This window comes from Meriones unguiculatus, chromosome 12, assembly GCF_030254825.1.
Source record: "Meriones unguiculatus strain TT.TT164.6M chromosome 12, Bangor_MerUng_6.1, whole genome shotgun sequence".
In the NCBI taxonomy this organism is placed as follows: Eukaryota; Metazoa; Chordata; class Mammalia; order Rodentia; family Muridae; genus Meriones; species Meriones unguiculatus.
Window position 1 is genome coordinate 10,637,612 of NC_083360.1, and position 19,073 is coordinate 10,656,684.

Genomic DNA, 19,073 nt, shown 5'->3' on the forward strand with positions numbered 1-19,073 from the left:
CAAAGTTTCTTTTCCTTTATGCTAGACAATGATTTACTTAAAAATCCTTCATCTAAAAATGTCATTGGTTATGTCAAAAGTAGGGACAGTTTGACAAAGCCAGTATAAATCTCTGAAGGAGATCACTCATGAATTTTGTCTGTTAAATTTATTTCTAAAATTGTACTTATATGATTGAATTTTTGATAATTTTATGCTTAATATTTTAAACATATTAAAGAAAATTATATTTTAAATGTTTAGCTAGTAAGGAGAAATAGGTTATATAAATGTACTTCACCCACACAATTCTACACACTGTCAAGGCAAGCCTCGGGGAAGTGGAGGCTTTGGAAAGGTGTGGGTCAATGCAAGTCAGAATGCTACAGGCAACTCAAGGCAGTTACTCATAGGCATCATCTGGGCCCAGCTCTGGGCACACTGTACGCAATTCCCCCTAGTGCTAAGAAAGTGGCCCGAGAACTGTATCTTTATCAGCCCACTGACCAATTATTTGAAGCCTTGTTAAAACTGCCATGTACAGGCTTTACCCCAAGTAACCACTGAGTCAGAAACCATATGCTGGGACAGACAATTAATGAGCATGTGTGCGTGTATGCCTTTTTTTAAACTCTCAGTTTCTTAGTAAAATTCTGGAAAATGTGTTCTTATGAAGCCTCTGCCACACACACGTACAGACTCTCTTGTTGTCAATATCCTACTCTATAGCTGGACACTTATGTTTATCAAAAAATTTTCATATTTAAATGTGATGGGTCATAGACTTCTATAAACATGTTTACATTTATTTATTTACTGTGTGTGGGCCTGTGTATGTGTCTATGTGTATGTTTGTATGTACACATGAACACACACATAAACACACACACACAAACTGATTATAATTCAGGTCTCCATCCCCTATACTGGTTCTGATTTCAGTTCATATGTGTCTAGTTCCTTAAACTGTAATTATTTGTTTCTGTCTGTTTCCTTCATTTTGCAGGTGCTGAGAAGGGTGATGTAGACATTTACCTAAGAACCTCCCCTTTAAAGACCTAAGAGGTATTTTTTTTATAATTTTTATTTTTTCTATTAATCACAGGTTATTTACTTTGTATCCCAGCTGTAGCCTCTTCCCTTATTCCCTTCCAATCCCACCCTCCCTCCCTCATCTCCTCCCTGCCCCTTTCCAAGTCCACTGATAGGGAAGGTCCTCCTCCCCTTCCATCTGACCCTAGCTTATTAGGTATCTTCAGGACAGGCTGTAATGTCCTCCTCTGTGACCTAGCAAAGACACAGTATACACTCGCTTATAAGTGGGTACTAGACCTATAAGATAAGATAAGCATACTAAAATCTGTACACCTAAAGAAGATAAACAAGAAAGAGGACCCGAGGTAAGATGATCAATCCTCACTTAGAAAGACAAATGGGATGGACATTGGAAGTAGGAGAAAACAAGCAACAGGACAGGAGCCTACCACAGAGGGCCTCTGAAAGACTCTACCTAGCAGTGTATCAAAGCAGATGCTGAGACTCATAACCAAACCTTCAGCAGAGTACAGGGAATCATATGAAAGACGGAGGAGTTAGTATGACCTGGAGAGGACAGGAGCTCCACAAGGGCCAAATATATCAGGGCACAGGGGTCTTTTCTGAGACTGATTCTTCAGCCAAGGACCATGCATGGAGATAACCTAGAACCCCTGCTCAGATGTAGCCCATGGTAGTTCGGTATCCAAGTGGGTACCCTAGCAAGGGGAACAGGAACTTTCTGAGCTGAGGTACTTTTAAACTCTTTTTTTTTTTAATGTTTCTGTGTTTGAATGGCATAGTCAAGTCCTCCATGTGTTACAGCAGCCCATTTACTTCTCTACTTTGGCACTGAAATTAGCATTGGCAAGGACACAACCGGAACTATGACTTATTGCTTGTAGGGTATCAGTTGGTAAAATTGCTTCGGAAAGCTATTTGACTTGGAATAAATGGTAAGTAGAGGCAACGGTCACACCTGCTTTTAATTCTTGATTTCTATTTCTCATTTGGAAACTAATTTGGTACATGCATTGTGCCTTGAATAATAGGCTCTCATTCAAGAGTGGCTTCCTCTGAGATTATGGCTCAGCTGTGCTTCTGGAATACCAGTCAAATGTTCCTAAATTTAGCAACTTCTAGATGGCTTGAAATATGAACCTATGAATAGATCTCAAAGTCATAGACATATTTCTTTTCACCTAGCTGGCCATGAAAAAAAAGCTCACTGAGCAGGTACTATACCACATGACAATCCATGCCAATGAGTTGCCTTAAGACTCTATGAGCCTGCCAGGTGCAGTGGCACAATTCCTGTAATCCCAGCAATCACAGAGGCAGAGATAGGCATCTCCCTATGAGTTTGAGACCAGCCTGGTCTACACAGCAAGTCCAGGACAGCCAAGTCTACACAGAGAAATACTGTCTCGAAAAACAAACAAACAAACAAACACAAAGACTCTATGAATGCTGAAAAGTGACACTGAAGGGAAGTCATACAAAGAAAGGACATTTATCCTTGAGGACAAGCACTGAATCTTCTTGTACAAAAGGGATTCACTCTACCATCTACCATACAGCAAGAGGCTTGTCTCCTCAAGGATTGGACTGTATCTTTGTGACTTCATGGTAGGCATTCAAAGATGATATTCTTTAGATTAGCCACAATAACTTAAAAAAAAATCATAGCACCATCTGTGTAACAGGCGACTGCATTCTAAATCTAAACTATCACTCCAGTGCTGGGATACGTTGGAGCAGGGTCAACAGAATACTTCTGTGACAGATGGCTTTTAGAAGGCATTTGTATGTTACATAGATATGTTACAGAGATCATCGCACCTGGTGTGTGCTACCTTATATTCACTGACATGATTCCACTCAAGCTCATCATTGAACTTTTCTCTAGTCCTTTTCTCTTCAAATGACTAAATCAAATGACACTTTCCAGAAATATGCACAAGTCCCTGCCTTGGGCCACTTCCTCCTTTAAAGTAGATAACTAGTTTACTTTGTCTTTGCTCTTTGGGAAGATTTTCCCTCTCCACTGTCCTTTGGGCTCTTATGGGAATTTCCATATGGCCATTGGTGTGTATTTTTGGAAGAAGACTGCTAACCATGGTAACATGGAAAAACCAGGGCTACCAGTTGTAGCGTTTACTCTTGTGCTTGTGTCCTGCATTGAAATCAGTTCTAAACAGTTCCCTAACTACAGTGAACTGCCACCGGGCATGTACAGTGTTATGATTTGACAAGTACAAATGCTTGTATATCTGAGTCCCTTCTTTGTTCAGTGCTCCATGACCCATAACCAACCGGTCAAGCACGTTTTCAGGCTGCAGGAGGCTTAGTCTTTCCTCAGAATTCCTCTTAGTTCATTATGCATTCCTTGTCACTGAAAGCTGCAACAGTTAGGAATCTACTGAGTCATATTGCCAGAAAAAGGAAAGCAACTTCAATCACAGCTTTGATCTGCTAGTCTTTTTCTGCTTCAAGCTGAGCTATAATCAGGCAGTCATCTATGTTCCTCAAAACTCAGAGAGAGGAATTCCTAGATATGTAAAAAGTTGCCACCAGAAGCTAACGGGGCTACCAGCTGCTAAACTGCCTTTATTGTGGGAAGGGATGCAAAATACCTTTACTTCTGAGGGACTCTTACACAGTGTCCCCAATTCTGGTCCCTCCAGAATAGTTCTTATCCCCCGCCTTCTGTTCAGATTCTGCCAAGATTGTGTAGTTGTTAGGCACCTTTTGTTTGTCTTCTTTTTCAGTAAGCTGTCAACACTACTGGAAAGACAGTTTTTGGAGACTGTAGCTATAGGTGAGTTAATAGAATTACTGGGAAAAACACAGATTAAATATGGTGCTCTTTGCATATGTAATAGCATGTTTCTGACATGCTATTTGAATGGAAAAGAATGCATTCTCTAAGAAAATGTGTATGAGCACTTGAAGCCTGAACAATCACCTCTAAAAGCAATACCATATCCAAAAAGACACCTGTACTTAGACTTCTGCTTTGCTTAAGCTTGTGGTGGACTCTAGTCATCTTTTATGATTTCTGTGGTTTGGTAAGAGCTAGAATGCTGAATGTAGGATATGGTGGTATTGACATCAACCAATACCCCTATGAGTCAATGTTATGTTTTTTGTACATATGGTTTTGTTTTCAATATTTTTTGTGTGTCTGATTTTTATTGAGTTTATTTGATTTTGATTTATTATTCTCTTTGTTGAAGTTGCTGCATTATCAGATACTTCTATTTTGCCTCCCCTAATTTCTTACCCCACCCTACAAACATTCCAACTTTCAGTAGAATCTGTACAAATTATATTATTGGGACTAGAAAAATAAAACAAATAAGTTGGAGATCTCGTGGAGTCACAGCTAAGGAGATATGAGTTGGGATCCATTCATTCCGTTTCAATTACTTCCTACTCTAACAGGAAACTCTAACGCAGAGGTTTTGAGAATCCACACTTGGGTGTTCCATCCTTCTCTGTGTCTATTCATCTTCAGTAAATGGGGACAGTCTTATTTCCCAGTAGGCAGCCACATGACTAAGTAGGCATACATCTCCGAGGAGATATGCAGTAATCACAGCATACACTTTTGTTATAAAACTGCACTCACTACTCTGGATCGAGATCTGCAAATGGCTGAAGTCCAGAAACCAAGGAAGATCTTATGTCATTTTACTGATGAGATGACTGCCCTCAGCCTGAAAGTACTATATTGTCTTTAGTTTTTATTGTTATTGATAATAGCTGCACTCCTTGGCTTCTAGTTTTACTTAGGAAGGCTAGACAGCTCCTACTAGTTGTCTTTCATCTTTGCCATTGGTGAGTTTTCTGACATCATTCCAGTGTTCTAGTCATTACCAGGTACTCTTATTTTGGGTGCCATTGATAAGCCTGCGATCCTAAGTTCTCTTCTTCCCTGTTTTGGCAATAAAATCCCACAACTCACCTGAAATATTGGTGTTATGCTGCATCTCCTATCTAAATTTTCCCATAATTAGCTACAATATTGATGACCACTAGACCTAAACTGAATTAGCATATTATGGTTTAATATTACTTACTTAGAAAGTAAGGCATTCATGAACTTGCTTTAGCCCTTTGTTCATTTTGATTTCGAATGAACTTAACAAGGGCAGTGGCATACCATTTTAAGCACACAAATGAGGCAAGGCCAGAACAATAAATTAGAGATAGTTTCCCAGCTCTCCAAGAACACACATTCTACCCCTCCTGAAAGCAAACTATCCCACAGGAAAAAAGCAAACTTGTGTCTTGTTAAAGCACTTGAGCTATCAGGTATTTTTGGAACAGCTAAATCTGCACTCTACCACTCATCTCTTGTCACTGTTTCACAAATCTATTTTTGTGTAGACTCAGAACGTGTGGAAGGTAATTACAGATGCAAAGAAAGCAGAAATCTGGAATAGTCTGGGGTCGGAACATCACACCATCAGCAGCATCCAACACGTGCATCACAGTCAGTTTCAATAGCTACTATGAAAAGAGTGAGGCCGGATTATGTCGCTTCCACTTGCAACACTGACTCCTTAGTTTCTCAACCTTTTTCTTTTGAGTTATCCTCCTCCTTTGTTCTGTTACATAGATCCACTCTGATCACAGCTACTGGTGTTACCATTACCAACTCTAACTTCAAAACCATCACCTCCTGTACTTCTAGCCCTTGCCCTATTAATCTCCAAAACTGTTTGAACTTCAAGAGAAACGTCTAGTATTTTGATCCCATCATTTTCATGTCCTCTTTAGCCTTCTTATATTTGTTTATTCCTTCATAAGCCTAATAGTGTCTGTTTACAATAAATCATTCATGATTTCTTTGTTCTCGATTGATCCAGGTTAATATATTGGAGTTTTTCTGGGTATTAAGATGGAGAAGTGAACAAACGAAATAGAAAAAAAGTTTACTACTCCGGTTCTTATTTATTTTCAGTGAGAAGAAGTATGTTATATTATCTATATCTTCAAATATATAAATACATTTTTATTACATTACCTATTAAATAAATTGATGATGTTAACCAACCGTACCAAATACATAAAATGTACCAAAATTTGGCCTTGGCTGAAATATATGAATTAAATCTGGTATTCATTTTAATGAATTTGTTTATTCATTAAAAAAATAGCTAATTAAATAACTCCTTCAGTGAAATTTTTGGAGTTACTCAAATCTGCAAAGATTTTTACTACCTCATAGGCCATCATCTCCTGAAATGTGTTCAACAGTCTACACCACATGAAATAACATTGCGAATATATATTTCTGCATGTGTGAGTGTGTTTGTGTTGTTTATACATGTGTTTATTTTCATTCACATGTAGAAGTCATACGTGTGCAAGCCAGGGGATAACATCAGTAGTTTCTTGACACATGCTCCACACTATGCCCTGATGCAAAGCCTTTTACTTTAGCCCAGGTTCAGTTCCAGTCTATTTCTGAAACTGGCTCCAGAAATTCTCTGCCCTCTCCTGCTCCTCCCAAAGACTGGCGTTACAAAAGGCCATCATGACTACAAGACAGTTATATGGCAGCTGGTTATCTGAACTCTAGACTCCAAACTTATTCTGCAAGTGCATATCCCACTAAGCCATTTTTTCAATACCCATATCGCTAACATCTTTATATTAAACTTCAAAGGTGAGTGTGCACTCTAAATTTTAGTTGCAATGAAACTTAACTACTTGGGCTTGTTAGAATTTCCAAACATTCAGTAGATATCTGGTAATTTTAGGGAAAACACTGTAGTAGCTAAAGACAGGATGGTCACAACAAATATTAAGAACTTTATTAAATATGTCAATATATTTTTAATTTTAAATGTAGAAGAATTTATGATTGATAAAATTTTTAAAGGAGTGTGGCTTCATGCTTCAGTCAAGAGTATATTAAAGTTAATTTATAGAATTAATAATAATTATAATACTAAAATATTTTCAAAATTGAAAACTAGGGACACTGAGAATAAATGTGATTTCTGTTCCCTTATGTTCCAATTGATCAGTCACTTGGATATATAAAATCTATAAATAACTTTTTATTTTTGTGCTTGAAAGCACATGGGCTCAAGGTGAATTCCACAATGCAGGTGTTACCAAAGCACTCAGAGATTTCTAGATTTCATACAGATGAAAATGTAAATCTTATGGAAGAAATATTTCCCGCATACAAAAATGACACCCTTCAGATGGGTGTTCATGTAGTGATGCTAGGCCTGCCATTATCTGGAAGACAGAGAACCACCATGCTCATCATTTTCTAGTGTTCAAGAGTAGCTTTGGAAGACCCAGGAGACTCAGCTGCTGCTTCACCGTGCTTTTGTAGTCCGTAGCCTGCCAATGCAATTGTGGTAGTTACACATTCAGAAACAGTCTGCAGCAATGGAAAGTCTTCCTTACACTTCTCTTGGAATGATGAAATGGAGGGACCTTAGTTTATTGTTGAAACCTATACATAAAGTGACTAAATCCTGACATCATTTTATGTATTTTCTCCCTGATAAGTTTCCACATTTTGTATCAGACATGGAACTAAAATTAGCATCTGCATACAGGAAGCTGAGATAGTTGCATGAGTTTTAGGGGATGGTGGAGTTATCTTTAAGAAAGTTTTACTCCATTTCCATGTTTTCTTGCAAGCAGAACAACATTTGTTTGTATTGTACAAAAAAAAATAACAAATAAGTAGAGAAAAAAGCCAAAATTAGTTGTGGAAAATTCTCAGTAAATATTTCTATTGTTATTTAAAAATATAAAATGTGATTTTGCATTGTTTATGAAACTATATCATATCCATTGGCAAATTCTTCTGACCTAGAAGACAACAATAAAATGTCTTTGTTAAATCATTTATTTGTGCAGACCAAAACAGAACTTAAAACCTGATGAGAATATCAAAAAACGATCCTGTACAACAACAGATCATCTGGAGGTATCTCCATCCCTGATCTCAAGCTGTACTACAGAGAAATAGTAATAAAAACTGCATGGTATTGGCATAGAAACAGAAAGAAGGACCAATGGATCCAGATAGAAGACCCAGAAATAAACCTGCACACCTATGAATACTTGATTTTTTAAAAAGAAGCCGAAACCATTCAATGGAAAAAAGACAGAATCTTCAACAAATGGTGCTGGTCCAACTGGATGTCTACATGTAGAAAAATGCAAATAGATTCCTATTACTCACCCTGCACAAAACTAAAGTCCAAGTGGATCAAAGACCTCAACATAAAACCAGATACACTAAATCAGTTAGAAGAAAAAGTGGGGAAGAGCCTTGAACTCATTGGCACAGGAGACAACTTCCTGAACAGAAAACCAACAGCACAGGCTCGAAGAACAATATATGATAAATGGGACCTCATGAAACTGAAAAGCTTCTGTAAAGCAAAGGACACTGTTGTCAGAACAAAACGACAGCATACAGACTGGGAAAGGATCTTCACCAACCCTATGTCTGACAGGGGGCTAATATCCAGTATATATAAAGAACTAAAGAAGATGAAAAGCAACAAACCAAGTAATCCAATTGAAAAATGGAGTACAGAGCTAAACAGAGAATTCTGGAAAGAGGAATCTCGAATGGCAGAGAAACACTTAAAGAGATGCTCAACGTCCTTAGCCATCAGAGAGATGCAAATCAAAATGTCCCTGAGATTTCCCCTTACACCCATAAGAATGGCTAAGATCAAAAACTCAAGTGACAACACATGCTGGAGAGGATGTGGAGAAAGGTGAACCCTCCCCTCCTTTGCTGGTGGGAATGTAAACTTGTATAACCACTTTGGAAATCGATCTGGCACTTTCTCAGACAATGAGAAATAGTGTTTCCTCAAGATCCACCTATACCACTCCTAGACATATATTCAAAAGATGCTCAAGTACATAACAAGGACATTTGCTCAATCATGTTTGTAGCAGCTTTATTCATAGTAGCCAGAAACTGGAAACAACCCAGATGTCCATCAATGGAGGAATGGATACAGAAATTTCAGTACTTTTACACAATGGAATACTACTCAGCAATTAAAAACATGGAAATCATGAAATTTGCAGGCAAATGGTGGGATCTAGAAAAGATCATCCAGAGTGAGGTATCCCAGAAGCAGAAAGACACAACATGGCATATACTCACTTATAAGTGGGTACTAGACCTTTAAGATAGGATAAACATACTAAAATCTGTACACCTAAAGAAGATAAACAAGAAAGAGAACCTGGGGTAAGATGATCAATCTTCACTTAGAAAGACAAATGGGATGTGCATTGGACATAGGAGAAAACAAGCAACAGGACAGGAGCCTACCACAGAGGGCCTCTGAAAGACTCTACCTAGCAGTGTATCAAAGCAGATGCTGAGACTCGTAACCAAACCTTCAGCAGAGTGCAGGGAATCATATGAAAGAAGGAGAAGTTAGTATGACCTGGAGAGGACAGGAGCTCCACAAGGACCAATTATATCAGGGCACAGAGGTCTTTTATGAGACTGTTTCTCCAACCAAGAACCATGTATGGATACAACCTAGAACTCCAGCTCAGATGTAGCCCATTGTAGCTCAGTATCCAAGTGGGTACCCTAGTAAGGGGAACAGGGACTATTTCTGACATGAACTCAATGGTGGGCTCTTTGATCACCCCCCACGAGGGAGGAGCAGCCTCGCTAGGCCACAGAAGAGGACATTGTAACCAATCCTGTAGATACCTGATAAGCTAGGTTCAGATGGAAGGGGAGGACCTCCTCTATCAGTGGACTTGGAGTGGGGCAGGGAGGAGATGAGTGAGGGAGGGTGGGATTGGGAGGGAACTAAGGAGGGGCTTATGGCTGGGATACAAAATACATAAGCTGTGATTAATATCAAAAAATAAAAATTTTAAAAATAAAAGGAGAATATCTGCAGCATAAGTTCAGGGGGAAATATTTGAAAGTGAATGCTGACTTAACATCACAGAGACATGGCAGTGAGGGTCTGAATAACAGAGCCCAAAAGTATTGAGGAGGGCTTGGTACAGCCTATGAAATCGAGATTTGCAAAATTGACAGTGATATTTTAACAACATTTTTTAAAAAAAATCATTAAAATATTTAGCTATTATTGACAGTTATTATTCCATAACATTTATTATTCTTGACTTTGGCCAAATCCTGCTTTAGAAACCAGATAATTTATCAAATTGTGAGTCCCTTGAAATTTATTTTCCTAAGATAGTAAAAGCACTAAAGGAAAATATTTCACAATTCTTCCATGAAGCACAGTGATCTTCCGGATCTGGGTTTAAATCCTCCACTCAGGCCATATCGTAGATGGAATGCTTCAGTTTCTCTCAAGACTGGAGTCCATGCTTGCATTCCTGCTCAGCCATGAACACCAGAGCATGGACATAATATTTCATCTTTCACAACAGCAAATTATTAGACGTGAGGCTCTTTGTAACTGTTTTGGAATTATTCTCAAGCCATAATGACTGAAAAACTATTTTAGAGTATCTTTCCTGGTTGTTTCATGGCCAGCGCTCTCTTTCACCTGGGGCCTTTTCAGGTTTGGCATTCTCCCACTCCTCTCCCTCACTCAATGCTCCTGAGTTGCATCCCCAGTTTCCCAAGTTAACATAAAGGCTTTTCCTTCATGCTGCAGCTTTCTGCCTTGTACCGCTGAAACACACTACCTGTTACACTCTCCTTCCTATTGGACCTGGGATCCTCAACAAAATATGTTTTTTAAAAAGATAAATAAGCAAAATAGGAATAAGTGCCATATTTCAGTTTCAAGAACTGGAAGTAATGATTGTCAAAGGAAGCAAGGAGACAATTGTCTATAACTTTGGTTTTGGTTTTGTTATTGTTCTTTTAAGTTTTTTTTTTTGTGGTTTTTTTTACTTGCTAGTAATTAATGAATATTTTAATACATTAACATAAAAATCAACACAAAGTAAATACCCTCACAAATACATACACACACACACACACACACACACACATACCACAATCAACTATCAAGTTATATATAATTTACCTTGTGGCTAGAATTCTACAATTAAAAAAAAAAGATAGCTGTTCTCAATTTCTTTTAAAATAATGAAAAAACCTTGGTAACAAGATAAGAAGGTATGGAATGTTTAATGTATTTCAATTGGTAAAATAGGTGAAAAGGGGTTCCAATTTTGACACCACAATTATCAATAATTTAAACAAGAATGAGGCAAAAGAAAACACAAAACATTTTGTTCCAAACCAAAATCCCCTGGAAATTTAAGAATGAGATGCTGGCCATCTGTCCTTCATCTTTTAGGTTATAATGTATCCAATAAACAATAGTTGAATATACCCTTTAACATTAGCAAGACACAAGTGTAGAAGTATTGTGATTTTTATTTTGTAACAAAGAACTAAATCTTAATTAAGTTTCACAGGGTCTCAGAATTAATAAATAAATCTCTTTTTAGAGCCTCTGCTCTTTAGTTTAAACTGACCCTTTAGCTGTTAATAAATCAACATTTAAAAATTCTCTTTTAAAAGAGAATAGCAACTTTTTCAGTAACTTTAAGACACTTGGTCTCAAGATAAATAAGGAGAAAAAAGTCTCATAGAGAACTTTAACCTGAACATTGACATTTAGTATAAAATAGATGACAACCAACTTGCAGTGAGATAATTGAATAAATAATCTTATTAAAATGTTAATATTTGGGGGAAATGGCAAAAAAAATGCAAAGCAAGACCAAAAATTGAATAGTAGAACTATCAGCTTTAAAACTTAAGCAAACAGGAAAGAACCTAGGAACCTGCCACAGAGGGCCTCTGAAAGCCTCTGCCCTGCAGACTATCAAAGCAGATGCTGAGCCTGATGGCCAACTGTCGGGCAGAATGAATAAAATTTTATGTAAGAAGTGGGAAATAGCAAGAGCTGGAGAGCACAGGAACTCCACAAGGAGAGCAACAGAACAAGAAAATTTGAACACAGAGAACTTCCCAGAGACTCATATTCCAACCAAGGACTATTCATGGAGATAACGTAGAACCCCTGCACAGATGTAGCCCATGGCAGTTCAGTGTCCAAGTGAGTTACATAGTAATGGGAAGAGGGACTGCCTCTGACATAATCTGATTGGCCTGCTCTTTGATCACCTCCCCCTGAGGGGGGAGCAGCCTTACCAGGCCACAGAAGATGACAATGCAGCCACTTCTGATGAGAACTGATAGACTAAGATCAGAAAGAAGAAGAGGAGGACCTCCCCTAACAGTGGACTTGGGGAGGGGCATGCATGCAGAAAGGGGAGGGAGGGTGGGATTGGGAGGGGAGGAGGGAGGGGCTTATGGGGGGATACAAAATGAATAAAGTATAATTAATAAAAGTTAAATAAAAAATAAAAAAGAAGCCAAGTCCACATAGAACAATCTAAAAAAAAAAAAAAAAAACAAAACAAAAAAACTTAAGCAAAGAAAACAACTTTTCTCATAAATAACAGAATGATAAACAGAACCCAATTTGGAGTTTCACTACTCTTTGCGTTCAGAACTAGAAATCATATTTGTGTAGACATTGATCAACTTGAGTGTAAGAACTAAGTCAGCACAGCCTTTGGTGTCTGGTGACTTGACAAGACCTGAGAGCCCTCTAAACACTTATGAGCGAGGTCTCACTCCTCCTATAACACATACTTGCTTGTCAGCTTTCTATTACTGTTCTGATTACTATCTTGAGGACAAATCCTCATGCTGCCCTGAGTTACCAACATTTTGAATGAGTGTATAAATGTTCTTCATAATTGGACATGCTTATCTCAATTAAGAGATTTCAGGGTACCAGATTTGTTCTTATGTTTCAGATAACAAAAACTGAGGTACAGAAGGGAGAAATACTGAAATAGTCAAAACAGTCACAAGAAATTAAGGATTTCTGTGTCTGATTCCAGGCTCCATCTACATGTGCCTTCTTGCCAAAGAGATCCACAGAAGCAAAACCAAAATTTTAAACTTATTTAATCAGATTTTTGAACTAGAAAGTCATACCAGTTCAAATAAGTGAATGAAGAAACTTTTCCAGAACTCAAAATCAAACAATATAAATACCAGAGTCAGGGTTAGCATTATTGTTTGTTGTTGTTTATTTTTTCAAAGCAAATACTTTTGTTTCACTCAAATTTTTTCATTTTTCCAATCTGCTGTGTCAGTTATCTCTTCAAACACTCACATTTTCTTTCCCCTTACTATTGAGTTATTTACCTTTCTAAAAGGTTGTAATTACATTCCCTTTTTTTGGAAGGGGCCTATTGAAATAATTTTCTCTGTAACACTTTAGTCCTCTGCCACTGCAGAGCAGCAAAAGAACTATAACTCATATTGTTTAAGAGTGTGTACAAAGTTGACACATGGAATGAAGAAAAGGTTATGAAAAAAATAAGTAAAGAAGGGAAAATAATGAGAAACAGAATACAGTTTTAGTGGGCAATGTTTTTTCCTCCCCTGCACTCAAATTCTACTTTGACGAAAGATCAGAGCTTGGGAGGTATAGATATCTGTCAGGCAGGTGGGCAGGCCATACTGTAAATGCACAACTCTCTCCAACTCTGCTATCACTACCTCAGCACAAAGTTTCTACTTTCTATACTCACAGGACTGCACCGTCCCATAAAAGGCTGTATTTGCCAAACATGGCTTCCTTTATAATTACTGTTGGCAACTTGTCAGGATCTAGAATCATTGCGAAGCATTCTGAGGGAAGTTTTTAGATTAGGTTATTTGAGGGGAGAAAATTCATGCAAAATGTGGAGCATACCATTTCACGAGCTGGGATATAGGGCAGAAGGAGGAGTAAGAGGATGAGGGGGAGGAAGAGGAAGAGAAGGAGGAGGATGGGAGAAGAGTAAGAAAATGAAGAAGGCTGAACACCAGCATCTATCTCTTCCTGCTTCCTGACTAGATACCAGCTACCTCACAATCCAGCTGCCATGACTTTTGTCATCACGAAGGACTATACCCTTAAATTGTGAGCCAAATAAATCCTTCTATCTTAAGCTGCTTTTCATCAGGTTTTTTATCTCACCACAAGAAAAAAAAAAAAAGCTATACACCTCCCATTCTACAGGCTCTTCTAGAGTTTCTTTGCTGCCTCCATTCATGGAAGAATCCCACCCCCTTTCTCTAAAATTATTGTGGTGTATTTATTTTTTCTTATGAGTGATAAAATCCTGTAACTGTCACTTTCCAGGGTGGATGATAAAATGTGATTTTATTTCCCAGTTCTTTCTAAAATATCTACCCCATAATTTAAGCCCTAAGCCACCATGTTAGAATGCAAGCTAACCTCTGGCCATTCTTCAAGGTGCTCATGCCATATGGGATAAACACACACAACTGATCTTATGATTGTCACATTCTCCTACTTCTCTGAGCCAGAGAGTAGCCAGATGAGTGAAGGAGTGTTTACGTGGCTTCCCGCCTGCCACTATCAATTCATATACAACACTAACTGCTTCCAAACCACAAGGCCCCAGGCATCGTGACACAGAAATATGCTTTTTCTGACAGAATCATTCTTTATCAGGAACTCTTCGCTTAACATTATAGCTTTGTGCTTACATCCTCAACTTCATTATGGTTCAGCAAGTCTTTAATTCATCCCAGGTCAGTCATGTGTAATCACTATTCTAGAAACTATTACAGAAAGTTATACTGTAATTGTCTGGTCATAAAGAAAATAACATTTAGGAAAAATTACTTTAACTATTAATATCCCCTCCCACACCTAAACTTAGCCGCACACACATATATCTTTGTTCCTTTCTCTTCAATCTTAGATAAGCACACATTCTCCTAAACCTGCAATGGGGTATGTCCTGTGCTTCCTAATTTTGTTAACTTGTCACAATTTAGATCACTAGGGAAGAAATCTACAAGGAAGATTTCAATGAAAGACTGTCTAGATTAAGTTGACTAAAGAACATATCTGTGCAGAATTATCTTTCTTATGTTAACTGAAATCTGAAGACTTTCCCATTGAGGGTGACATCATGCCCAGGGTGACATCATGCCCTAGTAACTGAATTGCACAAGAGTAGAGGAATCAAGCTAAGCATTGATATGCATTCATTAGTTCACTGCTCTTTGCTCTTGACTGTGGAGGTAGTATTACTAGCTGCTTCATGTTCTGCCATTACAACATCCTCACATCATGGCTATAGCCTGGGACTGTGAACCAGATAGATTCCTTACATTGCTTTGGTCAAGGTATTTTGTCATAAGAAGAAACGAAACCAATGTGTATGCCAGTAACCCATTCAACTTGAAAATGTACATTGAAAATGCACCGAATTTCTCTATCTACTATCTACAATACATCCTCACTTAGCAACAAAGCACACTGTGGATTAAATGGGGATGTGCCTCATAACGAGGTGGCTGACAGGGAGCTTCCACTCAGTGTTTCTTGCAAGAGACCATCCTCAGAGCCAAAGAAGAAACTTCAGAAAGCTGAAGATGTGAAGAAAACAAAAATCTTGCTGAGAGAATCAACCAGCGGTAAGATATGCTCAAAGCAGCAATAGGGGTCATAAGAAATAAGGATCGGGCCAGAGTAACGCCAAACCGGAGCAGGGTAAAGATGAGATTCTGTTTTAGCTTCATATCCAGCATCCAGGGCAGCGTGTGATCTCCAAAAAGGTTAGGTAGCTTGCTTCTACCAGCTGTACTTCATGGGTTAGGTAGCTTAGGTCTTACCAGTTTTACCAGTCTTTGGCGGGGCGGCTTGCCTCAGCAGACTTACCACCTTGCTTTAACATTTATCTTTCTATATAAGCACAAGGAATTACTTTTCTCCATTACATTTACATAAGAAAAAAATCCCAATTTCCATGTTCATTAAGTATAGAGATCTGGCTTTGGAGTTTCTTTCATCAACTCAAAGATATCCCTTTCTGATGTATACATTTGAAAGCTTTTCTGCTTTGTTCTTGCTATTATGTGAAACATAACTATTGAAGTCAAACACATACGTGAATAATACATATTTATACTTATATATGCCTATATATAAAGGAAAAAGCATGTAACAATGAAAATGTAATGGAAGAAAGGGAATAATTAAGAACACAAACTGACTATAGATAAACACAGTGCATCTGGTAGCAACCACTGAAAGAATTTTTAAAATCCATTGTTGTAATTTGTATTCTTTGTTAATTAAACTATCCACATTGTGGAGGTAAACTGATAACTGAGTGCTTCTTTCTTTTCAGATGTTTGCTGTCGTTGGGTATTGCTTATTTGATAAACCTCTTCAATGCTGAGAAACTTGTTTGAGTGTTTACAGTTCATAGGGCTATACCTTAGAATTATCTACCTCTCAATTATTGTCACAAATGCAATTATTTTTGTATAGTCTATAATTTCCTCATGCGAAAATGTTTGCATTCTTCATCTTAGAGCTACCAGAGGTATCACTTCCTATGTCATCTTAAGACAGGTGTTCTTTACAAATTAAGTCCTTGGTGTACATGGTTGGACTTTAGCTTTCTCAGCTATCACTTTTCTTTGATCCCTAGACACACCCAACAGCCAGTAAAGGACTCTGCCGTGACTCATTTATCTTTTGCTGTGTGATTCATGTCGGCCATACACACAAGCTCAAGTTATATTTTTAATATTGGCTTTATTTTGCTTCTCAACAAAAAAATTAGACATTTGCCAATGTCCCTAGTCATCTTTATTTCATTCTGAAGCCTCATCAAAATAGGTAAAGCAAAGGCTCTACCTAGTAGTGTGTCAAAGCAGATGCTAAGACTCATAACCAAACTTTGGGCAGAGTGCAGGGAATCACATGAAAGAAGGGGGGATGGTTAGTAAGACCTGGAGAGGGCAGGAGCTCCACAAGGACCAAATATATCAGGGCACGGGGGTCTTTTCTGAGACTGACTCTCCAAACAAGGACCATTCATGGATATTACCTAGAACCCCTGCTCGGATGTAGCCCATGGCAGCTCATCATCCAAGTACCCTAGTAAGGGGAACAGGGACTGTCTCTGACATGAACTCAGTGGCTGGCTTTTTGGCCACTCCCTCCAGGGGGAGGAGCAGCCTTTCCAGGCCAGAGAAGGACATTGCAGCCAGTCCTGATGAGACCTGATAAGCTAGGGTCAGATGGAAGGGGAGGAGGACCTACCCTATCAGTGGACTTGGAGAGGGGCATGGGAGGAGATGAGGGAGGAAAGGTGGGAGTGGGAGGAAATGAGGGAGGGGGTTACAGCTAGGATGCAAATTGAATAGAATGAAATTAATGTAAAAAAAGAAAAAGAACAAGAAATGTAATAAGGTGGGGGAATCATCAATGAATAACACAGGCTAAAGGAAAAAAAATACATAAAGCAGAAATCCAAGGACTGCTCCTTCAAAGCTGTTGAGACTGTGTGAGCCCCTCATCCTCTTTTAAGTCAAAAAGTCTGAGTCCTCTCTTTGCATCTTCAGTAAAAAATGGCAATGCACCTGGACTCAAGAGGTAACAAGAAACCCACAACAGCTGCTTGCAGGCACTTCAGTCCCCACAGCAAGGGAACTGCACTGATGGCTAAAGGTTGATTCCTTTGAAGGGAGAGTTAAGCCTCCTCCATCTGACACCGTCATGTGACTGTCACCCAGTGCCTGGGTCTCTTGCCATGCAGCTGCTGGAGATAGAGAAATTACGTGGAACCACATGCCAAGAGCATAGACAATGTTAGGGCAGGTTCACACTGTTTGGTTTTTTTCTGAGACTAGAAAGATGTAGTAGCAGAAAAAAGAAATGAAAGTTTGTCTTTTGGATTTGCATGCAGATAGTGGAACAACTACTGATTTGTAAAAGACATGGAAACTTACATACATTTTTTGCAGGCCGTCTGTGAAATCATCACTGAGAATAAGCAGATATTTCTAGAAAATATTAAAGGAAGGAAAACCTTTTATTTTCTCAAAGGAAAAGTCAATTATATAGGTTTATAGGTTTAGCCTATATGTATTTTATATCTTTATTTATATATTTACTCTATTTGTGAGTGTTTTAAACCCAGAAGTTTCCAAATTACTCAGATAAAACATATACTGGTAAAAACTTAACTTTCAAAGAGAGTAATGCAATTAAAACTTTCAAAATGCTTGGTGGCTTTGTGTACAGGGATGCCCCCTCACCATAAATCTTACTGTACTTGACAGCTTAATGACAATAAAGTCAGCTTTCCTGGTTTGTTTTCAACTTTTCTGTGTATTTCAAAGAAATTCTAATGAGATATATGAAATATGGAGAAATAACATGTGTCAAAACTGAGAAAAATCATGTTTTTAGTTACACCAATTATCAAATCTCTAGCTACCATCTTTGTCATTCTCCTTTTCTAGCATTACTACTTTGAAAATATTTGGACACATCACATCTTAATGAAAAACAGAATCATAGCATTGATTTTGAACAATGTAATGTAATACCTGTCATACTGAATGAGGTGTACAGAGCCAGAGGAAAAAAATTGACATTATTAATTTTAGAATAGAAAATGGTAAACATTTGAGGGAAATAGAAGTAGAATAAAGGCATGTCGACACTTGATATGCTCCATTCTTTAACAGATTGCCAGTTTCAGATACCTGCATTTTCACTCAAGCAATTCTGTAACACAACTACCCTCAATGGTAAAATATTGTAAAAAAAAAAAAAAAAAGGATTAATTTGACAAGAAGTTGGAAATTCTGAGCTACTACTTACCTTGATTGGGCATTAATATAATGGTTAGACCAGCCCAAGAGATTTGTATTGATTGGAATAGAGAGAAAGAACTTAGTAAACATACTCATGATTTGGGCTAGATTCTACATGTTAGAATATTTAAATTTGTAATAGGAAATGGCAAATATACTATTTAGATAAATACTGTGTCTAAAATTACACATGCACACCTCTATAGCATCACACATGTATCTCTGCATATACGGATGGCTGGCTGGATGGATGGATCAATGATTCGGGCATGAAGAAAGATATTTGTTTCTAGATATGCTA